We start from the raw sequence: 25,390 nt of genomic DNA, 5'->3' as shown, positions 1-25,390 counted from the left end.
TTGGCTCATTTCTGTCAGTGTGTATTCTGGTTGTTATTGCTGTTTGCTTATTGCAAAACTTAGTGATTTAAAACAACTATTTTATTAGGCTCACAGATATTATGGTTCAGTAATTTAAATAGGGTACACCAACCATGCCTTGTTTTTATTCCACAAAGTCTAGAACCTCAGTTGGGAAGACTTGTTGGCTGGGGGTACTGTGAAGGTGGGGGGCTAGAATGAGTCATCTGGAGGTGTCTTCACTTACATGATTGGTAGTTGATGCGGGCTGTTGACTGAAGCATACATGGGAGCCTCACTTAGCTGTCTTTCTTACATGGTGAGATGGTATTTAAAAGCGCGTGTTTCAGTGAACATGGTGAGGTGGGGATTAGACTCCACCTGTTAACTAGACCCATGTGAAAGAAAATATGTGGGATGGGAGATATTGTTATGGCCATCTGGACAATACTATTGCCATAGTTCGTCTTTTTTGCCACACTTCATATGTCTCTCACATGCAAAATACACTAACTCCCTCCTCAGAGGCCTCTGATTTATGTCCCATCATGACATCAGCTCAGAATCTAGTATCTCATCATCTAAGTCCAGATGCTGTTGAGGTTCCTTGGGTCTGTTTTTTGAGAGTGATTACTCTTTAGCTGAAGACCTGCAAAGAGACAAGGAATATTCCCCCACAGGGTTAACATACTAGACTGGAAAGGCACATGTTAATTGCCTTAGAATTCCTGTTCAAAAAGAGGGACAAGGGAGTATATGGTAGTCTACAACAAATATGAAACCCAGCAGGCATATGTTGGCAGTTCCTTGAGTAGGGCTCAGTGTTCCTGCCCATAATTGTTCCAAATGGGCCATGGCTACTTCTTTTGGTCATTGAGTTCGCTTTCTGAATCATACCTTTTTCCCAAAAGACCTGAACTGTCTTTGCAACTGAGTAACCATTGGAACTTGTTTCCTACTTATAGTCATTTAGGATCCCAGAGGCTGAATTTTAGGTAGTTACAGTCCCCTTCATTCTAAGCCGATGTAGCTCTTTTAAAAAAGTTTGTGGGCTTCCTGTGCATCAGGTCGTAATCTCCTCCCTCCGTCAGAGAAAAGCCATACTTACAAATCTCTTAGAGGAGCCTTTTTTTTTTTTTTTTTTTTTACCTTAGGCTCCCTGTGAGGCTACTGTGGAGCAGTACCCTTAAGATCTGTAGGTAATTTTTTTGTTTGAAAGGATCAATGAGGTACTAACTTGGATCTTTCTGAGGTTTTAACAGTGGATCTTACAGTCCCACTCTAGATTTAATCTTTGCCCTGAAGCTCTCTTACTTTAAGAACATTTGGCTGGCTGGCTGGCTAAGAAAGGGTATTCTCAGCCCTTTACATTTGCTTGAAATTGCATTCAAAAAGTGAATGGCTTATTCTTTTTTTTCTTATTTTTGTTAAAATTTTATTTATTTGACATAGAGAGATCACAAGTAGGCAGAGAGGCAGGCAGAGAGAGAGAGAGAGAGAGAGGAGGAAGCAGGCTCCCCGCTGAGCAGAGAGCCCGATATGGGGCTCGATCCCAGGACTGGGGGATCAGGACCTGAGCCGAAGGCAGAGGCTTAATCCACTGGGCCACCCAGGCACCCAAAATGGCTGACTCTTTAGTTCATCTCTCTACTCTCTCAGGAAGGCAACTACAAGAAGCCCCCCACTGCTGCTTTAGCATTCTACCTAGAGTCTCCTTGACTCATTAGGTAGATACTACATTTCCCATGTTACTCTAGGTGATAGTTTTGCCAGACATTTTGCTATTATATAGCAAGGGTCTCCTTTTATTCAGCTTTCCAATAGTATTTTCCTTAATTGCCTTGAAACTCTCATGAACAGCCTTGTTGGGGCCTTTTGCTTTCATTAAGTCTCCTCTGGCAAACTTTAGCTCCCAATTTGCCAGTTGACTGTTTTTGTAAATAAATCTTTACAAGCCCATTCATTTATGTACTGTCTATGGTTGCTTGTGCACCAAAAAGGTAGAGCTGAGTAGTTGCTGCAAAAATAATCTTGCCCACAAATCCTAAAATATTTACTATCTGGTCCGTAATAGAAAAACTTTGCTAATCCCTATTTGTTTGGTTTTTTTAAAGGCTTAAAATATATTTTAGTAAGTTGATGCTGCACTACTGCTCCATTTCTCAGAAAAACACCAAAGATACCAGGGACAAATCAAACATGGTATACCAATAAAAAAGAGCACAGCATAACTACCCAAGATAGGCAAGGCTAAGAGCTACTGTCCAAATCTTCAGCACATAGCAACCCTGTTTCCAAGACTACTAGGCCTATCAAGAAAAGCTGTAAACAGCAACATCACAGACACAAAAGGGCTGTTCCTGTGTCAACCCATTTCAAATCAGTGATTCTCAGTCTGGTCCCCAAACCAACATTATCAGCATCATCTGGACACTTAGAAATGCAAATTACTAGGTCCTATTCTAGACCTCCTGAAACAGAAACTCTGGGGGTGGTGCCCAGCAATTTTTATTTCAGTTGGCTCTCCAGGTAATTACCGCCAGTTTAGGGGACAGTTCTGGTACAGCCAAGGAATAGGAAAGGACACATCTGAGGTTTTGAGTTTACATAATTAAAGGAGCTTGAGGAGACTTAATGTAATAGATCTTTTTATTGTACATTTATAAAACTTGAATGACTTCACTGTCATTAATGTGTATAAAAAGGCTGGTTACGTAAGATAGTAGGGAAAAAGGAGATCCATGTCTTGCCTAAAGCATTGAAATTCAAGTGGGTATTAAAAAAACTTTATTTATTTATTAAAAGATTTTATTTATTTATTTGTCAGAGAGAGTGCACATGCACAAGCAGGGGGAACAGCAAGCAGAGGGAGAGGGAAAAGCAGGCTCCCCACTGAGCAGGAAGCTCCATGTGGGACTTGATCCCAGAACCCTGAGGTCATGACCTGAGCCAAAGGCAGATGTTAAACCAACTGAGCTACCCATGTGTCCTTAAAAAACACTTTATTAGCCAAAGTAAATATGGACTCATACAGTCAATTTGTTTGACTTTTGTTATATGAGTTTTGGGTTTCTCATTTTGTATAACAAAGTTTTTGGTTTCAGGTAAAAGTTTCCCAAAGATTCTTCCAGTATTTTATACTTTATTTTGGAAGTATTTTATTTTGTTAAATATTTATTCAGAGGTTATTTATTTTTTTATATAAAGTATAAGTTTAGCACGTTTACTCTGGTTGTATTGTTATGCTAGTGCCTTTTGTCTTTTTTTACTGTATTGAAATGTCATCGTTATTACCTTGAGTTCCCATATATACTTGGATTTATTTCTGGATGCTGTTTTGGTCCACTGATCTATGTGTATGCTAGTACTATTTTGGTTATAGTTTTTTTTATAGTAAGTTTTAATATACGATGGGGTAAATTTTTATGTTATTTTTCTGACAAATGTGTATATGACAAATACAACAAAGAAAAAAATAGGAAAAAGCCACAGACAACATAATTTCATAAAGAAATATACCAATATATATTGTTGTCCAATATATTTGGACAACAAATATACCTACTTATATTCACCAATAATAAGGAGAATCTAATTAAAGATAAGAACTAACTTCTTTCCTTCTTTCCTGGTATAATATTTCTACTGGAAAGTTTGAATTACAAACTATGCAAAAAAAAAAAAAAATCCCATCCCTAATGGTAAGAACTTTTAATCCCTATCAAATTCACATAGAATTTCACAGGATCTGCATTAAAACAAAACAAAACACCTCTTCTGCATTTTTAAAAAACATTTTATTTATTTATTTGACAGAGAGAGATCACAAGTAGGCAGAGAGGCAGGCAGAGAGAGGAGGAAGCAGGCTCTCCATGGAGCAGAGAGCCCGATGCAGGGCTCGATCCCAGGACCCTGGGATCATGACCTGAGCTGAAGGCAGAGGCTTTAACCGACTGAACCACCCAGGCGCCCCCTCTTTTGCATTTAATCTTGTTTTTAGGTGATACACATGTCCCTATCTAATCAGTGAGATTCTCGTGTTATCCCAGACATACCTTCATTAGTCCTTTTTTACTATTAGTGCTTTTATACAGCTTTTAAAGCATATTTTAGATAAGGAAAGAGTCTGTGTATGCACAAATAAAGCAAGATCAGCAAATAACCAACTGCTTTTTATGTACCATCTTTTGGTTTACTATATCAAATTCAGAGGACCTTTCTCTTTAGCAAGCATTTCTAGGTTTTGGATAATTAAAGTATGTGATACCTCCCCTCCCACAACTAAAGTACTTTGGTTTTAAAGCATTCAAAACCCCTGCCTTCACAAAATTTAGCTGATGGTTTCATGGTAAATGTACTTAATATAATAGTCTCTACCATTTCTGACTTTATGGCATTTTTTCCCTCTAATATTTATATGCAAACAAAATGTGTAGCCTAATGGATTGGATGGTGTGAATATGAGATAAAAACACTTAAAAAGCTGTATCTTTTTAAAAAATTTTTTCCTCAATTTATTTTTCTCTATTCTAGATAATGTTACTTCTAGACTCTCTTTTTCTTATGCCATGTTGGGAGGACATTCTGTTTTTGACAAAAGAAGAATGTTCACTCTCTCTTTAAAGAAAATACAGTCAGTTTACGTGTAACTAATATTATTAAAATTAGCGTCACTCAGTTTTCAAGCAGAAGTTGAGGAAGAGCAAGTTCTGGATCAAGTAGTCAATAGAGCACAGACCACATCTCCTTTTCTCTTTTTGTTCTCTTTGCTAATAGTGTAATTGTATAGCATGGCTGTAGTTGATGCTGTACGTGATCCACCAGTAGCCCCTGAGAGCTTCACTGCGCTTTGGGAAACTTCCCTTAGTATTTGCATCTCTAACCTGCTAACTCTTCTTGGAAATGTAGGAAGCAGTGCTTGTGGGGTATGTGGCAGGCCCAAAGGGCTGTGAAATTAACACTCTGGGTGCAATCTCAGGGTTTGTTATTGTCTAAATACTCCAGTTGTTCCCTTGGGTGGGATGGTTCTGAGACAGGTTTTACACTGTTTTTTAGAGCTTTTCTGAGGGATTAAGCCCACTGTGGTAGCTGGTTTAAGAGTGCAGTTTTAGGGGCGCCTGGGTGGCTCAGTGGGTTAAGCCGCTGCCTTCAGCTCAGGTCATGATCTCAGGGTCCTGGGATCAAGTCCCGCATGGGGGCCTCTCTGCTCAGCAGGGAGCCTGCTTCCCTTCCTCTCTCTCTGCCTGCCTCTCTGCTTACTTGTGATCTCTCTCTGTCAAATGAATAAATAAAATCTTAAAAAAAAAAAAAAAGAGTGCAGTTTTATTGGCTGCCTTCCCTTCTCTATACCATTTCTCTGTTTTTCTGCCATTGTTACCTGAACTTCTAAATTAACCTCCTTTGTTTTGAATCCTGTACCAGGTTTTGCTTCTAGGAATATTTAAACTAAGATGGCGCCACTTTGGCAGTAGTGTGACCAAACTTCAATGAGAAGTTTCATTTCTCAGCAATTTTATTTTTCAGCATACATTAATTACCATACTTTTTTCACCCTCACTGTCTCTATGATTGGAAGGGGAAAAAAGGAAAATCAAAAAGAGAAAAGAAAAGGGAAAAAAGAAAAGCTCTAGTATTGTCTAATACAGTGTGAGGAGGAAGGAAGGTGCTTGTCTCCACGTGAAGTTATTTCAGTTTATTGCATTTAATCCTTATAAAAATCCTATGAAGTAGTGGCCATTGTTATTATTATTTTTTTTAAGATTTTATTTATTTATTTGACAGACAGAGATCACAAGTAGGCAGAGAGGCAGGCAGAGAGAGAGGAAAGGAGCAGGCTCCCTTCTGAGCAGACAGCCGGATGTGGGGCTCAATCTCAGGACCCTGGGATCATGGCCTGAGCTGAAGGCAGAGGTTTAACCCACTGAGCCACCCAGGTGCCCCATTATTACTATTTTTTAAGAAATAAAAACTGAGCTCAGAAGGATTAGGCTGATTTCAGAGAAACATCACAGGGGACAGGATTCAAACCAAGTTCCATTTCAAACTTGGATCCTAACCCAAAGGCTATATTCTTCTTTTTTTTTCCTTTTCATTTTAATATTTGAAAACAAATTTTTTGAAATATTCTTAACATATGGGAAATTAAAATAAAATAAATTATTATAAATAAAATTATTATCTGCCATCCAGTTTTAACAATATTTGGCTACTTTTTGCTTTAGATCTTATTTTTTTAAAGAAATAAATATTGTAGACACAGTTGAAGCTCATCTACATATTCCTACTCCTGTGTCTCCCCCATTTACCTCACTAGACATAACCACTAGCCTGAAGTTAGTATCATTTGCATGCATATTTTAAACTTTTACTGCATATATGTATCAGTGAATAATATGTGGTAGTAAATCATGGGTTTAAACCTTAAATAAATTGTATCATGCAAAAATATCAATCTGCTACAACTTGCTTTTTAAACCTCACTTATCTTTATGACATTCATTTATCCATGTTTTGAGATAAACTCTAGTTCATTCATAAAATTGATGAACAATTATAAATTATTATGATAATTGCAAATTATGAATATGAATAATATATGAAATAGTGGCCATATATATAGAATCTTATATAATTTATATACCACTTTTATATAATTTATATACCATTTTTACCATCTGTAATTTATATACCATTTTTTTCTACAGATAGACATTTAGATATTTGTTTTATTTTATTAAGTTTTCATTTTAATTTCAGTATAGTTAATATACAGTGTTATATTAGTTTCAGGTTTATAATACAGTGATTCAGCAATTCCATACATTTCTCAGTGCTCATCTCAAGTGCACTCCTTAATCCCCATCACTTATTTCCCACATCCTCCCGTCCATCTCCCTTCTGGTAATCATCAGTTTGTTCTTCTATAGTTAAGAGCCTGTTTCTTGCTTTGTCTCTCTCTTTTTCCCCAGAAATACAGAGTACTTCATGAATTTGCAGGCCGTCCTTGCACAGGGGCCATACTAATGGTCTCTGTATTGTTCTAATTTTAGTGTATGTACTGTTGAAGTGAAGCACTATTTATGTTTTTTATCATTACAAATAATGCTACTGTGAACATCATGCAGTGGTATACTCATTTCTCTAGGGTCATAACTGGAAATGGAATTTCTGGTTTGTAGGGTAGTTGTATCTTCAGCTCAGTTAAATGTGACTAATTGCTCCCCAAAACCAGTTGTTTGAAGGGTTCTGCATCTTCTCATCCACACTTGGTATCTTCAGACTCCTTAATTTTGGCAACCTGATGAATATGATTTGGTATCTTGATTTGCATTTACTTAACTACAAGTGAGACCTACCATCTTCTTTGTTGATCTATTCATATCTTTCGCTCCTTTTTCTGTTGGTGTTTCTTTTACTTATTGATTTATATTTTGTAGTTACCTTCTTTTAGTTTGGCTTAAAATCACAAGGATTAGTACCATCTGGCACCTGTCAGCTTGACAAAAATGTCCTTTTTTGGTTAACTTTTCTGTATGGTTTTGTTATGTGTCTCTTCTAAGCACTATATACATTGATTTCAAAAAGGAAATCTGCACTGGGTGCCAGGGTAGCTCAGTTGATTAAACATCTGACTTTGGCTAAGGTCCCGATCTCAGAATCCTGGGCTCCAGCCCTGCCTTGGGCTACTCCTTCAGTGGAGAGTCTGCTTGTCCCTCTGCCACTCCTCCTGCTTGTACACACACACACACATTCCCTCTCTCTCTCTGTTTCTCTTTCTTTCTCTCTCAAAAAAATAAATAAAATCTTAAAAAAAAATACAGTCTGATGTTCTTTGTCTTCTAGAAGGTGGGTTTCATAGGTTTATTATTTAACATTTATTATATTTGTTGACATTTGGACTTTAAAACTTCTTGCCAGCTTTTCCTTTTAATTTTTTTCCTGCCATTTTATAGATTATAAATCTTTTCTTTAAATTGTTAACCTAAAAATTTTTGACGTATATACTTAAATATTCACTTTTATTTAAAAAGCTCAAAAGTTATTTAGTATACTTCTCCTGATAAATAAGCGGTATCCTGATAAATAAGGAGGTATCAAATACCCCCTGTCATCTTAGTCTCATCTAAAGTTTCAGTTTTACCTGTTGCTTTTTAAGTTCTCCTTTTTAAAAAACCTGTCAGTACCTAATACCACTTTTACTATACTGAGAGATCAGAATCTTTAAACAAAAAGTTTTGTAGTAAATGTTATGAACAACCTTTGCTTTTAAATGTATGAGAGAGATGAATTGTAAAATACAAAATAAAATCTGGGATTTCATTTCCTGAAATTTTCTGATTGAGTAACCTGAAACCACTCATAAGAAATAATAGATGAAATATAGCAAACATCCTTTTAAAAAGCTTTTTTCTTAGGGAGAATTTTGAACATACAAAAGTAAACATAATGGTACAATGAACTCTTACGCACCAATCACTCGACTGCAGTAGTCCTTATTGCCTGTAGCATCTTATTCTGTGCTACCTGCTTTCCCTGTTACTGTGTTATTTTGAAGCATATTGTAGACATCATATTATTTCTTCCATTAATATTTCAGTATGCATCCCTAAGATATAGGAACACTTTTTAAAATTAAAAACATTATATTCCTTAATATCTTTAAATATTCAGCAAGCAATTAAATTTCTGAATGCCTGATATATCATGATATCATATATCAAATGGCTTTTAAAAATGATTTTAGGGGGCGCCTGGGTGGCTCAGTGGGTTAAGCCGCTGCCTTCGGCTCAGGTCACGATCTCAGGGTCCTGGGATCAAGTCCCGCATCGGTCTCTCTGCTCTGCAGGGAGCCTGCTTCCTCCTCTCCCTCTCTCTGCCTGCCTGTCTGCCTGCTTGTGATCTCTGTCTGTCAAATAAATAAAATCTTAAAAAAAAAATGATTTTAGGTTTTTTTTTTTTAAATGGGGGCCAAATGAGGTCCATACATTGTAACTTTACAGTCTATGTTTCCTGCATCCCTTGTCTTTTTTCTTTTTTCTTTCTTAACCATGTTGGTTATAATTTCCCATAGTCTAGATTTTTCTGATCACATTTTTAGGGTGTTCCTCTGTTCTCTGCATTTCGTATAAATTGGTATTTTACAGACTTCATTGTATTCAGAATTGTCATAGACTGCCAGAAAATATTTCCTTACATATTGTTGTCTTACTGTTTATACTTTTTCAGCTGATTGCCTTCCAGTCCTTCTTAGAGGATGCTTCCGAATTCCCCTTTCCCTTATAAATTCAGTTTTCTTTTTTAAATTAATTAATTAATTAATTATTTTTTAAAGATTTTATTTATTCATTTGACAGAGAAATCACAAGTAGTCAGAGAGGCAGGCAGAGAGAGAGAGAGGGGGAAGCAGGCTCCCCGCTGAGCAGAGAGCCCGATGCGGGACTCGATCCCAGGACCCTGAGATCACGACCTGAGCCGAAGGCAGCGGCCCAACCCACTGAGCCACCCAGGCACCCCTAAATTCAGTTTTCTATAGCATTAGTCTCTTGGGTAGATAGATAGGGTAGATATGATGTGATACCTTTAGGAAAGGTATCATTGATGTTGCCTTTCCTAAAGGTATCACATCATATCTACCCTAGGGTGTAGAGGAAGTATTTACATTGCTGCTTCCAAAGGGTAATATTTATCACCCTAATACCAAAACCAAAAATCTTATCTTTTGAGATTAGTATGTTACAGATTACATCATCCTCAGTCCTTCCTGTTGCCCTCTGCTGTGCTTTCCTTGCCTACTCCTATGTTGTTAGTTGAGAATTTTTGGCATCTAACCTGGTTTTCCTCTAAACCCCTTTTTTTCTGCCATTATCATAGGTTATGTCATTGTCGAGGTGAAGAACTCACCTAAAGACACTTCCAAGTTTCTTAATATATCTGACTCCGCAGTGTCATCCAAATTTGACACCATTACTCCTTTCTTATAACCTCATTCTAAGGGAACCTTGTTACTATCTCAAGTTTGACGGTCTCTGAAGTGAACGGTTAATTGTACCAATCTCTGGTCATGTTCTTCTGGTTTTTTTTGTTCGTTTGTTTGTTTGGTCTTTTATGTTGTATTCCTGTGCCCTTGATCCTGTCCCTGTCCTCCTAGGGCTAACACCTTCCCCCTTTGTTTTTCCCTTGTTTCTTTCGAATTAGCTCAAGAATGATCTCTTAGCTTTTTTGTTTGTTTGTTTGTTTGTTTTTTGTTAAATCCCCTTCTTTCACTATCAGCAGCTATCCTGTCTCTTTTCTGCTCTTCATTCTTAAGAATAGCCTTGCGGCCTTGATTTCCTTTTCCTCATTACTCTTTTCTTAAATTCCACTACCCCCCACCCAGATATTTCATAGGCGTTGGTCTACAAATCAGATCACACAGAAGAGTTTATAATGCAAAAACCATTACAATGAGAACTTTTATTCTTCCCACTTCAGTCCTTTTCTTCAGGAGTTCATCTTGACCAGTAATTTCTTGTAGTTCGATCTTGATTTCACCTAAGCACTGTTCCCTTCCCCTTTCCTCAAATTATGCATTTCACGTAAGGTGAAGTAGTATATTGAGAACTTGATTTCTTCCAGAAATCGTAGGCAGTATTGATTTCTCACTTTCTAGGATTAATGGACTTCTTCCCAGCTTCTCTTTAGCCACCCCCTTGCCTTCAGCTCTCCACCTCTAGCACTTGCATTTTTATATCAAGATGAACATTTACATTGTGCCTGGTAACCATAATTAACACTTGAGTGCTTTGTAGATGGTTCTAAATTTGCAAAGCAATGACAGTGCTTATATTATATTGAGGGTTGTTACAGAGCCAAGACACATGCTATAATTTCATCACCTTTCTTGTCAAGTTTTCTTCTACTGGAATTGCCTTATTCCCCCTTACTTCTAGTTTTCCTTTATCCTCTGTGACTATGTTGTTGTTATGTTGTATTTTGTATTTGTTTTTAACTCTTTCAAGCAGCCTAGTACCCACTTTTTTCTGAAGTCTTCCTTCCAATGTCCCCTTGCTGGGCTGAGTGCTTTAGGTCTGCTGACCACCTGTCTCTCAGCACGTAACTTCACTACTGTCCAGGGTTGGATCAATCTTCTGGACCTGATGTCATCTTTTTGATTTACTCCTTTGGTTTAGTTGGTATGTTGTATCTTAAGAAATTGACTTCTGAAATGTTGCTTTTGAGGTAAACTTGAAATATTTAAATATTTGAAATCACTTTATTCTGCTGGGTAAGAATTCTAAGTTGAAAACCATGCATGAGTTAGAAAATAAAAATAATGACTCAAAATGAAAACTATCTTTACCCTTCAGTACCTTTCCCTAGGTTTTTTTGCTAACTTCTTAATTGCTAAATTCAGTGAATTTTTCCCCTTTCTGTTTCTATCTTATTTAACCTCTTCATAGTATTTGACAAATCTCATGACACTCTTTTTTCTCTTTTCTTTCTTTTAAAGGAACTTTAGTTTTATTAAGATAGATACAGAAAAGCACGCTACTCAGAAGTATACATATAGCACAGTGAATTTTTACAAAGTGAACACTTCCAGCTTTTCTCCTGCTTCTTGACCATTTCTTTTTAAGAATCTGCTACATTCCTCTTTATGTTCCCCCATTTCTGACATTTCCAGATAGTTCTTAAATGTTTGGACTGCAACAATTTGGTTTCTAACCCTTTTCTCATCTTGTATATCGTGTATCTTTATGCTTAATGACTTCAAAAATCTTTAGCAAAAACTACATAATGTTGCCCTTAGCTTTTAGGAATCTAGCTGCCTGTACGATATCCCAATCCGGATGTATCATAGGTAACTCAGTTTCATTATGTGCCAAACTGAATTAATCATTCCTCCAAAGCTATTCTTCCATCCTGCTCTGGGAATTGTGACACTGGACACCTACCTAGCCTCTCAAACCCTAAACCAGGAAATCATTCTTAATTCCTCATATAGCAAACTGATTACTATGAATCTTCCTTGTACTTGTTTTATAGGTGCTTCATAGTCCAAATATCTAAAATCTACTTTCCTTTCAAACTTACTTTTCTCTATCTTGGTGCTTAGCATTGCTTTCTTTATACCTAGTTGTTCAGTTGGAAATCTCAAATTCAGGTTAGATTCCTCAGTTTCCCCAATGTCCAGTTAGTAATAAAGGTAAATCTTTGCGGTAAATCTAGGTAGTACACAGCCCTGTCCTTTCACCATGTGTATTCTATTACAGTTGTTGTAACACTTTATGTATTGATTTATATCTGTCCACATTATTTCCTTTCTACTCCAGTGAAGAGCTTTTGAGGCAAAAAGTTACATCTTTCTTTTGGAAAATGTTGAACGCGTAAATGAATATGAGATTAGTTGAATGAAGTCAGATGATATGCTATGTAAACAGAAAAGTATTGGAATAATACATTTAGACTAGAAAATTTGGCATCAACAAGTTTAAAAATTCCAGAATTTCTCATAAGCTAACAAACATGGTACATATCTGTCTTATCTAGGTTTTGGTTGAATTACTTCTAAAATATCTTTGTAAAGAGAGGGGAAATATATAAGTGAGCACAGTGTACTGATATTTTATCTTTTTTTGTCAAGGATTCATAAGGCAGCACTTTATATTTTTCTGTATCACCTGGAAGTTTCTTTGACAGTTACGGATTATTGTGGTATATTCTCCAAAATAAGCTCCATTCTGTGAACACGGGTTTTAAGTGATTTTTTTTCTACTTTTAATTTTTATAAATAATAGTAGAGAATAATGGAAACCAACATAAAGAAAACTAAATTTCAACAAATTAATTAGAATATATTCCAAATATTAGCAGTTAGCAATCAGTACAAAAATATTTTATGAAATGTATACCAGAGTTGTTTTAAGGTTAGCCTGAGGCTGATTAAGACATTTTTAATAGTATATCAAAGAACAATTCTACTTAGTGAAAGAGGTGATAGAAGCAAAAACTGAGGGAAATAAGAAACCAGAATATGGTTTTTTAGGAAAGAGTCCTTTTATTTGAGATGGAAGTGTATAGTAAAGACAATTTCTTAAAGTGACAAATAAAAGTAGGTGAGGCTAAAAAATAATTGATACTTCTTGCTGTTACCTTTTTAGCTGTCATTCCTCAAGTGTTAGTTTAGCCTTTGAGGAATGTACGGATACAGAAAAAGAGGCACTTTAATTCTGTAGCATTCTACTACTGTAGTTCTCAGTCACTGTCATTACTGTGGGAAATTACATTTGATAAAAAAATATCTTGAGACCTTTTTTTCACAATAGTTGCTGAAAAGTAGATAGATCCAAGTTCTTACTGATGATTTCTGTTGAAGACATAATGTTCCCATTACCATTGATGAGAAGCTCAAATTGGACTTACTCTGCCCTTGTGCAATTCATGTTATGTAACTTCTTGGCTGTCCCTGTACTTGGATGTTTGATTACAGTTTGGGGGAGGTATTGCATTAGATGTAATTGGCCAAATATGAACTTTAAAAGTATGTCTGGCAGCCATATATCTGGTAGAAACCAACAAATCTGAAGTAGGAATGAGAAAAGGTAAAGACAACAAAAGTTTGTTTTGATGCTAACAGGTATCTGAGGGAATTGTTTCACATTCTCTATGTTTCTTCTAAGAATAGGCATGCTTTTGGGGCTCCTGGGTGGCTTAGTCGGTTGAGCCTTCAGCTCAGGTTATGATCCCAGGGTTCTGGGGTCAAGCCCCATATGGGGTTCCCTGCTCAGTTAGGAGCCTACTTCTTCTTCTGCCTCTCCCCCAGTTGTGTTCCTGTTCTCACGATCTCTTTCCCTGTCAAACGAATAGATAAAATCTTTAAAAAAAAAATAGTTTTATTCAGATGTAATTCACATACCATACATTTTGCCCCAACCATACATTTTTGTCTTAAATTGTAGAAGCAAAACTAGAATCTGTATGAAAATGAATAGTGATAAATTGTGTTTAGATATCATTCCCAACTGCTTTAGTGATAGGTTTTTTGCTTTTCTCAAACCATTCTCCAAGAATTTTCTAGGCTTATTGGGTTAGGATGAGGGATTTGGGAGATGACAACCATTTGTCTTCTAGAATGGTATTGTAGATAAGGAACAGAGGGAAAGTTATCCATGTTATATGTTTTTCTGTTCATAACTTTTTTCTTGACTAGTTTCTGTGATTTTGAGCTAAGAGGATCCAACAGGCTTAAAGAGTGAGAGTCTGTTTTTGTGCTGTGCCTTAGTATTTTTGCTTCTTTTATCAGAAACTGCTAGAATTAGTAATCAGACCTTGGGATTAAAAATGGTGAGGGAGTATCTTTTGGGGTGCATTTCTTTTCTAAAACAAAGTGCTTTTGTGGGAAATTCTTTTGATTTGAACCTTTGTGGCCTTAAAGATAACATATCTTTTCGACTGGGTTTGCATGTAAGCAATACTTTGCATAAATGGAGGATAAGGGAGTCCTGGGAAGGCTACAGTTCCAAGAAAAGATTTATTTACTAAAGTTTTTTTTTTTTTTTTTTAAAGATTTTATTTATTTATTTGACAGACAGATCACAAGTAGGCAGAGAGAGAGAGAGGAGGAAGCAGGCTCTCCGCGGAGCGGACGGCCCGATGCGGGGCTCGATCCCAGGACCCTGGGATCATGACCTGAGCTGAAGGCAGAGGCTTTAACCCGCTGAGCCACCCAGGCGCCCCTTGTTTTTGTTTTTGTTTGACAGTAGGTCATTCAACTTTATAGGTAGTTTCTGCTCTTATTATTAAATGCCCTTTTCACATGATTTGATTAATTTATTTGGATTTTTTTTCCTTATATAGTGTAAAAGAGCTATAAGACCTGCTAAATTGCATCACAGAGATTTATTGTCCGTTCAAAAAAGACAAAGCAGAACGTGATAAGTAAAATTTACCATTTGTTATTCTAAGGAATCAACTCTACTGGTTGTAATTCAGTTGAATTAATTTGGTATAATTATAAGGGTGGCTCCTTAAGTTATTTATTTCAGAGACTTGATTCTGTTGGGAAAGAAGTTGAATATACTAAAAATTATTTTTAAAACCAACATTTTGAGGGGCGCCTGGGTGGCTCAGTTGGTTAAGCGACTGCCTTCGATCGAGCCTGGGATCAAGCCTTGCATCCAGCTCCCCGCTCAGCAGGGAGCCTGCTTCTCTCTCCCTCTGCCTGCCTCTCTGCCTACTCGTGCTCTCTCTGGGTGTCAAATAAATAAATAAAATCTTTTAAAAAATAATAAAACCAACATTTTGAATATTTATTTATTGGAAAGAAAACTGTCTTTATTCACAGATAGTATATTCAAACAATTCCAAAAAATCCCATGGAATCCACAAAATAACTAAGAAGATTACTATGAGAATTTACCTGAACTGTTAGGGTGTATCAGGTCACACAAACCAGTTGCATTCTATTTACTAATAATAAACAGTGGGAAAAAATATTTTAAACATTATTTGTAATAGATTAAAAAGAAAAACAAAATAGAAGATGTGTAAGATTTTTATAAAAGCTACAAAGCACTGTAGGAACAAATTAAGGAAGATACTAAAGTGTTTTAAAGTTGAGATTTGGAGAAGCACATCATTTTGGACTTGGTTTGGCTGCATATACAGAAAATTGCAAGTAATAGTGGATTTATGTTTCTCTCCAGTAAAAGAAGATATTATGCTGGACATTTGGCTCCATGATTATCAGGAAGCTAGTTACCAGCTGTCTTTTTCTTTTTCCAAACTTTACCCTTAACTTCCATCGCGGGATCACCTTGTGGTTGCAAGAGGGCTATTAAAGCTCTAACCATAGTATGTTCATTCCTCATAGCCTAAAGGAGGAAAGGGCAACAAAAAGAATGCCACTTCATAGTTAAATCAGCCAAGAGTGGAATTACTGCATCATAGTGTGGATATCTGGCGCCCAATGGGTGCAAGAGCATCTGGCCCTGCAGGTGCCAAACAGACAAGTTCTGCTCTTCAGTGCTGACAAAATCCAAAGGCAGAGAGATGAGAGGTGGTGAAACATGAAAGTAATTTATTTTGTGAGGCCAATATTGGAAGGACAGCAGGCCAATGTCTCAAAGACTGTTTCCCAAATCGTGAAAAGGTTTATGTAAGGAAAATGTGGGACAAAGGTAGGTGAGTACATTCATGTGGGCAGTAAAGGTCAAGTTGATCAGTGTCTTGGAGTCAGTCACCCAGGGTCTTGCTGGCATCATGGCAGCCATTATTGCTTGAGGGGGTAGTTTTGGTTCCCATCACAGGATGCTACTGCCCCATTGCCCCAGGTCTTTTGACTGAGTTAAGAAAAAAAGCTGGAAAGAATTTAGTCAGTTGGAAAATACAGACTAAGGTCAGATGGAAGTAGTTAAAGTCCCCTTTCATATGTATAACTTTGTAAGAAACTGCCAGTTTTTCAAAGTGGTTGCTCATTTTTTTTACATTCCCATCAGGAATGAAAATTCCAGTTGCTGTACAACTTTTGTAACATTTGGTGTCATTAGTCTTTTTACATTTTTGCCATCCTAATGGGTGTGTGTTGGTATCTCATGGTTTAATTTGTACTTCACTGATTTGGTGGTATTCAGCAGTTTTTCATGTGGTCTTGGGCAGTTTTTTAAAATCTCCATATGTTAAGTTTGTTCAAATATTTTTGTCTTTTTTATATTATTGGATTATCGGTGTTTCTTTGTATTCTAAATATAAATCCTTTGATGTATGATATATATTGCACATATTTTTCTCCCTGTCTTTTCATTTTCCCAACAGTCTTTCCGTCAGCAGAAACTTTTAAGTTTTGGTAATATCTAACTTGTCACTTTAGTAATATCTAACTTGTTGCTTTTTTTTTTTTTTTAAATGGCTAGTACTTTGTGTCTTATCTAAGAAACCATTATAATTCTAAGGTTAATCAACTGATGGTGTGTGTGTGGTTCTATTTCTAGACTGCCTGTTCCATTTCATTTATCTATTTGTGTATTCTTATGTCAATACCATATGTATTGATTATTGTAGTTTTATAGACAATCTAGAGATCAGGTAGTATAAATCATTCACCTTTGCTCCTTTTAAAAACTGTTCTGACTTTTCTAGATCCTTTGCATTTCTTTTATATATATTTTTTAAATATTTAAAAAATTTAAACATTTAAAAAATATTTATTTATTTGACAGAGAGAGAAAGAGAGCACACAAACAGGGGGAACAGCAGAGGAAAAGAGAGAAGCAGACTCTCTGCTGAGCAGGGAGACCAATGTGGAGCCCCATCCCAGGACGCTGGGATCATGACCTGAACTGAAGGCATTGGCTTAACCAACTGAGCCACCCAGGCGTCCCAATCCTTCACATTTCTATGTACATTTTAGATTTAGCTTCTCAATTTTTGTAAAAATGCCTGATGGGACTTTTTAAAAAGGATTTTATTTATTTGATAAATTGATAGACAGATCACAAGTAGGCAGAGAGACAGGCAGAGAGGAGGAAGCAGACTCCCTTCTGAGCAGAGAGCCCGATGCTATGCAGGGCTCCATCCCAGGACCCTGAGATAATGACCTGAGCCGAAGGCAGAGGCTTTAACCCACTAAGCCACCCAGGCTGATGGGATTTTGATTGGGATTGATTGGGATTGCATTAAATCTGTATATCATTTTGGGGAGAACTGACAGATTGGCAAGCTAAAATCTTCTACTAAAATCTAGTCCATAAAAATTATTTAGTTTTCTTTAATTTTTCTCAAGTTTTTCATCTCATGTTAAATTAGAACATCTTTCATCATCTGTATCTCTCCATATTTCATTTTTTGATGTTATCATGGGTAGTATCTTTTAGATTTTATTTTGTAGTTTGTTGTAGGTATGTAGTTTAAAATGTAGATTTTATTATTCCGGTATGGTGAGCCCAATAAATCAAGAGATAATTACCATTGATAAGATAATTGTTACACTCAGAGATTCCAATAAAAGGAGGGGTTATACCATGCCAAGAAGGGCCACAAAGGGAAACATCAGGGTCAGTCAGGAGGTAGAGAGAGGGGGTGAAATGTAGGCAGGAAGCTTTATTGTGGTTTTTGTGGAACACATCGGGTGAGGCCAGGTATGCATGTTGAGGATTGACTAATCTGAACAATTTCAGTGGTCTCTGGGGTACAGAGGCTATACCAGTTTACATTTCCACTTACAGTGTGCACAGGTTCCCTTTGTCATATCAAAACGGCAGTTTTTTTTTTTTTTAAGATTTTATTTATTTATTAGAGTGTGCACGTGAGAGTGTGTATATGCACACTGCATATGCATGTGTGGGGATAGGTGGGGATAGGAGCAGAGGGAGAGACCAGCAGACCTCCTGCTGAAGGTGGAGCCCTTCTTGGGGCTCAGTCTCAGGATCCTGAGATCATGACCTGAGTAGAAATCTAGAGTCAGGTGGCTAACTGACTAAGCCCCCCAGGTGCCCCTCAAAGCAGCTTCTTGTGATCTTTATATTTCATTGTGCAGTATTTGCTCTACCATTTTCCTTTCCCATTTTTGTCTATTTGTGTTCTCCTTCCATTTTGGTCTTGAACTACTTGATTATTTTAACTTCCTACCTTAAGATCCTAGATTTGTGCTGTCTAATAATAACTACCCAACTACATGTGACTATAAAGTTTAAAGTAATACAATTAAAAGTTAAACTTCATCTCTCAGTAGTAGTGGCTAAATTTCAAGTATTCTATAACCACATGTGTGACAGTTATTATATTGTACAGTACAGATACAGAGCATTTCTTTTATCTTGGAAAATTCTGTTGGCATGGTGATCTACATCTTATGTTTTTATTATTTTTTTATTTTAACCTACTTCATTTTTGCTTCTCTGAATTAATTTCTTTTTACCGATTTCATCAGGTGATTTTCTTCATTCTTTAAACATCTTTAGATATGTCTTATTAAAAATTAATATATATTTAAGACACATAATTTCATGTGAATATTGTTTTAGCTTTGTTTCATTTGTACTTACACAGAGCTGTATTCAAATGTTACTATTTTTCATAATGTACTTAAAAATTTTGCATTAACTTTAAAGGAGATTTCCCCCCCTTAATTTTTAGTTGACAGATTGTGTCTTCGATGAGTGTTGTTTTCTGACATTGTTTCATTGTAGGGCTATTGCATATTCCTTTTTTAAAAAAATATGAGCTTTTCCTCCATTTTGGTACAGTAAGCCATTTGTATGCACTGTCCGTTACGCACCTTGAAAACATCTTTTTAATGATATGCTGCTTTCATAGATAAAATTCTAGAATAATTGTAAACTTAAATAAAATTTCACCATTCCTGAATTGCTTTGAATGTATTAGATGTTGAACAAAGGTTGAACTTTGATTTGTAATCCAATGTGAGATGATGTATTTCTTTATTTTCAGTATTAATTGATGTACATTTGTTTTGGTTTAATACTGTCTTCATTTTATTTAAATGAAGAAATAGGGACTTTCTTTGTACCCTATGATTTGTCTTTGCTTAATTGTCTGTGAATTGCTAAAATGTAAGAAATAAGGAGGCAAACCATTTCAGTGATGTGAACTACTATATCCTTAGCACCTGGAATAGTGCCTCGCCCATCACTGGTGTTGAATTTTGAGGGAGCTCAGTTAATAACATCACTTTCCAGACTGTAGTTCCAAATTGAATAAAAGGGAAATGGCAGGTGAGTGGGTATGAGTAGATATCATTTGTTTTTATTGACAGATCTGTTGGCGACCACAGATACGCTGTGGAGGAACAAAGGTCCTTAAAGCACTCCAGAGGTAACAAAGTGTGTACAGATAGCCCTGGGATGGCTGGAAGTAAAAGACCTACTTCTTCAGGGTTAGCAATGACTTTAAAATGTTAAGGCATTATTGAGGAGGCATAATGCCTCCTTCCAGTTAGCTCTTTAAGATCTGGGGGAAGAACCTCTGGTGTGTAATCACCCATTGTGAAGTCACCGAAGATATAAGTTATTATTTCTGCTTTAGTGAGAAAGCTAGTCAATATATTTTTGCATGAATTACTGAAAAATTTATAATCATTAATTAGGTTTTGTTAGTTCTTTTAAAGATTGCTTGTATTGCTGTGGTTTTTGAAATGTATTTAATCCCGATTTTCTTTTTCTTTTTTTAAGATTTTATTTATTTATCAGAGAGAGAGAGGGAGAGCGAGTGAGCACAGGCAGACAGAATGGCAGGCAGAGGCAGGGAGAAGCAGGCTCCCTGCGGAGCAAGGAGCCTGATGCGGGACTCGATCCCAGGACGCTGGGATCATGACCTGAGCTGAAGGCAACTGCTTAACCAAGCCACCCAGGCGTCCCTAATCCCAATTTTCTGAGATTAGCAAATCAGTTTTGTTGAACTTTTCAAAGAATCAGATTCTGGTTTTATTGATCTGTTCTATTTTTTTCTTCCAGTATAATTTATTTCCGCTCTAATTTTTGTTATTATATGCTGGGTTTTGGTTTTGTTTGTTCTTTTTCTACCTCCTTTAGGTGTATGGTTAGGTTATTTGAGATTTTTCTTGCTTTTTTTAAAATATTTTATTTATTTGACAGACAGAGATCACAAGTAGGCAGAGAGGCAGGCAGAGGCGGTGGGGGGGTGGGGGAAGCATGTTCCCTGCGGAGCAGAGAGCCGGTTGCGGGGCTTGGTCCCAGGGCCCTGGGACCATGACCTGAGCTGAAGGCAGAGGCTTCAACCCACTGAGCCACCCAGGAGCCTTTTTTTTTTTTTTAGAGATTTTTCTTGCTTCTTGATGTAGCTTTGTATTGTTATAAACTTGCCTGTTAGATCCACTTTTGTTGCATCTCAAAACCCTTAATAAAAAGATAAAGAGCCAATCAGAGATGAAAAACACAATAAGTGAAATAAAAAATACACTTAATAAAATACATAGCAGACTAGGTGAAGCAGAGGAATGAATTAATAATCTGGAATGAGAGTAATGGAAAGGAACCAAGCTGAGCAAAGGAGAGGAAAGAAAATTCTGCAAATCCAAAATAGTCTTAGGAAACTCTGGGATTCTGCCAAGCACAATGACATTTACATTGTAGGGATCGCACAAGAAGAGAGAGAAAAGGGGCAGAAAATTTGTTTGAAGAAATAATAGCTGAATACGTCCCTAATTAGGGGAAAGAAACATATCCTGATCCAGGAGGCACAGAGATCCCCACTACCCCAAATTTAGCCCAAGGAGGTCCACACCAAGACACATAGTAATTAAAATGCAAAAAGTAGCAATAAAGAAAAAAATTTTAAAGCAGCAAGAGAAGACAGTTACATACAAGGCTGACCTCATAAGGGTATCAACAGATTTTTCAGCAGAAACTGCAGGCCAGAAGGGAGTGGCATGAAACGTTCAAAGTGCTAAAAGGGAAAAGTCTGCAGCCAATAATACTCTGTCCAGCAAGGCTATCATTCAGAATAGAAGAAGTGATAAGGTGTTTATCAGACTAACAGAAACTAAAAGAGTTCATGACCACTTAAACCAGCTTTCCAAGAAATATCAAAGGGGACTCTGAGTGGGAAGGAAAGACCATGAGAGAGTATGAAACGTAAAAAAACACAAAAGCAGTAAAAATAAGTATTTCTATAAAAGTCAAAGGATTCATAAATAAAAAGATATAAAATATGACATATGCCTAAATATACCTAAAACTTTAGGGTGGGGAAGAGGAGTAAAGAATGGCTTCAAATTTAAGTGACCCTCAACTTAATATAGATTGCTATAGGAAGAATTTTTTATATGTGAACCTACTGGTAACCACAAATCAAAAACCAATAATAGATATGCAAAGAATAAGGAGATAATAGATAATAGATATGCAAAGAATAAGGAGAAAGATATCTTTAGAGATATCTAAAGAGATATACTTGGATATCTTTGTTACCAGGTAACAAAATGGTAATGGGTCTGTTCAAATAACCAATCTTTGTTACCAGGTAACAAAATGGCAATACATCCATACTAGTTATTAATAAAATTAATACCAGTGTTAATTTTGAATGTAAATGGACTAAAAACTCCGATCAAAAGACGTAGGGTGACAGAATGGATAGAAAAATAAGACTTATCTAAATGCTGCCTGCAAGAGACTCATCTCAGACCGAAAGATTGAAAATAACAGATTGAAATGAGGGGATCAAGAAGCATATATTATGCAAATGGGTGTCAAAAGAAAGCCAGAGTAGCAACAGTTATATAAGACAAAATAGCCTTTAAAACAAAGACTGTAATGAGACAAAGAGGGACACTATATAATAATAAAGGGGACAGTCCAACAAAAGAATATAACATTTGTAGGGGCACCTGGGTGGCTCAGTCAGTTAAGCATCTGCCTTTGGCTGAGGTCCTGATCCCAGGATCCTAGGATCAAGCCCCATGTAGGGCTTCCCCCTCAGTGGGGAGTCTGCTCAACAAAATTGATAAACCTCCAGTCAGACTCATCTAAAGAGAAAGAGAGAGAACACCCAAATAAACATCACTAATGAAAGAGAAATAACAGTCAATACCTCAGAAATACAGTTGTAATACAGTTGTAACAGAATGTTATGAAAACCTATATGTCAATAATTTGACAACCTAGAAGAAATGGCTAAGTTCTTAGAAACCTCTAAGCTATCAAAACTGAAGCAGGAAGAAATAGAAAATTTGAACAGACCAATTACCAGCAATGAAATTGAATCTGTAATAAAAAAACTTCCCCCGCCCCCAAAAGCCCAGGACCAGAGGGTTTCACAGGCATGTTATGCCAAACATTTAGAGTTAATACGTGTTCTCACACTATTCCAAAAAACAGAAGAGGAAGGAAAACTTTTATTTTTTATTTTATTTTTAAAGATTTTATTACTTATCTGACACAGAGAGAGAGAGAGAGAGAGAGAGAGAGATCACAAGCAGTTAGAGAGGCAGGCAGAGAGAGAAGGAAGCAGGCTCCCTGCTGAGCAAGCCCGATTCAGGGCTCGATCTCAGGACCCTGAGATCATGACCTGAGCGGAAGGCAGAGGCTTTAACCCACTGAACCACCCAGGTGCCCCAAGGTAAACTTTTAAAAATTCATTCTATGCGGCCAGTATCACCTTGATACCAAAACCAGATAAAGACATCACACAAAGAGAACTGCAGGATAGTATCTCATGAATATGATGCAGAAATCCTCAACAAAATATTAGGAAGCCAAATCCAACAATACATTGGAAAAATTGTATCTCATGGCCAAACGGGATTTATTCCTGGGGCACAGGGATGGTAAAATATTTACAAAGTAGCCAATGTGATATATCACCTCAGTAAGAGGAAGGATAAAAACCACATGATCATTTCAGTAGATACAGAGAAAGCATTTGACAAAGTATAATATTCATTCATGATAAAAATCCTTTGCAAAATAGGTCTAGAGGTAACATACCTCAACATAATAAGGGCCTTATATGAAAAACCCACAGCATCATCCTCAGTAGTGAAAAACTACTACTCAGTAGTGAAAAATAGTGAAGCAGTAGTAAGTGAAATTAAAAAAAAATTCCATTTATAATTGCACCAAAACTATCAGAATACCTAGGAATAAATTTAACCAAAGGGGGGGGACCTGTACTCTGAAAGCTATGAAACACTGATAAAAGAAGCTGAAGATGATGCAAAGAAAGACATTCCATGTTGATGGATTAGAAGAACCAAATATTGTTAAGATGTCTATACTACCCAAATGAATGTATAGATTTAATCCAATTCCTATCAAAATACCAACAGCATTTTTCACAGATCTGGAACAAATGATGGTAAAATTGGTATGGAACCACAGAATAGCCAAAGCAATATTGAAAGAAAAAAAAAAAAGCAGGGCGCCTGGGTGGCTCAGTGGGTTGGGCCGCTACCTTCGGCTCAGGTCATGATCTCAGGGTCCTGGGATCGAGTTCCACAGGGAGCCTGCTTCCTCCTCTCTCTCTCTCTCTGCCTGCCTCTCTGCCTACTTGTGATCTCTCTCTCTCTCTCTGTCAAATAAATAAATAAATAATCTTAAAAAAAAAAAAAAAAAGCAAACCTGGAGGTCTCCCTCTCCCAGATTTTGAATTATACTACAAAGCTATAGTAAGGAAAACAGTATGGTACTGGCATAAAAATAGATATATAGGTCAGTGGAATAGAACAGAAAATCCAGAAATAAATCCACAATTATATGGTCTATTAATCTCTGACGAAGGAGGAAAGAATATACAATGGGAAAAAGGCAATGTCTCAGCAAATGGTATTGTTAACTGGACAGCTACGTGCAAAAGAATAAAACTGAACCGCTTTCACTATACATAAAAATAAACTGAAAATGGATTAAAGACCTAAATGTGAGACCTGAAACCACAAAATCCTTGAAGAGAGCACAGGCAGTAGTTTCTCTGACATCAGCCATTGCAACATTTTCTCTGTACATCTCCTGAGGCAAAGGAGAGAAAAGCAAAAATAAACTATTGAGACTACATTAAAATAAAAAGCTTCTGAACAGCAAAGGAGATAGTCAACAAAACGAGAAGGTAACCTACTGAATGGATAAAGGTATTTGCAAATGACGTATCTGGTAAGGGGTTGGTATCCAAAATATGTAAAGAACCTATACAATTCACCACCCAAAAAACAAATCACCCAATTAAAAAATGGGAAGAAAACATGAACAGACATTTCCCCCAAAAGACGTGCAGATGGCCATTAGACCTATGAAAAGATGCTCAACATTACCTATTATCAGGGAAATGTAAATCAAAACTATGAGATATCACCTCATCTTTTAGAATGTCTAGAATCAACAACACAAGTATCAACAAATGTTGACAAGGGTGTGAAGAAAAAGGAACCCTCTTGTACTGTTGATGGGAATGTGAACTGGTATAGCCACTGTTTTCCATAGAGGCTATACCAGTTTACATTCCCACTTAAGAGTGTGCACAGGTTCCCTTTTCTTCACATCCTTACCAACATTTATTTTTTGCCTGTTTGATAATAGCCCATCTGACAGGTGTGAGATAGTATGAGTGTTTTGATTTGCATTTCCTTGATAATTAGTGATGTTCAGCATCTTTTCATGTACCTGTTGGTGCCTATATGGCTTCTTTGGCAAAATGTCTATTCAGAGTCAAAGAGCTTCAGTCCATGTTTTCTTCTAATTTTATGCTTTCAGGTTTTACATTCAAGTTATTAACACATTTTGAATTTATTTTTGTATATGGCGTAAGATAGTGGTCAAGTTTCACTTATTTGTATGTAATGGATTAGTTTTCTCAGCAACAGTTAGTGAAGAAACTGTCCTCCATTTCATATTCTTGCCTCCTTTGTAAGTAGGCTAATTGACCGTATATGTGTGGGTTTATT

The 25,390-nt window shown here is 36.6% G+C and overlaps 1 protein-coding gene and 1 non-coding gene across 3 annotated transcripts in view; one reads left to right on the top strand and one right to left on the bottom strand.

The window, feature by feature from the left end:
* The window catches only part of JAK2 (Janus kinase 2), a 136,128-nt gene that overhangs the window by 7,852 nt on the left and 102,886 nt on the right, over nucleotides 1-25,390 (top strand). The gene's annotated exons all lie outside the window — the stretch shown is intronic.
* Nucleotides 6,967-7,074, bottom strand: LOC123387545. Its single transcript, XR_006601988.1, has one exon. It is a non-coding gene; the product is annotated as a U6 spliceosomal RNA (small nuclear RNA).

The sequence above is a fragment of the Mustela putorius genome, unplaced genomic scaffold, assembly GCF_011764305.1.
Source record: "Mustela putorius furo isolate JIRA1106 unplaced genomic scaffold, ASM1176430v1.1 tig00003854_pilon_pilon_pilon, whole genome shotgun sequence".
In the NCBI taxonomy this organism is placed as follows: domain Eukaryota; kingdom Metazoa; phylum Chordata; class Mammalia; order Carnivora; family Mustelidae; genus Mustela; species Mustela putorius.
This window is presented reverse-complemented; position numbering and strand designations above follow the sequence as displayed.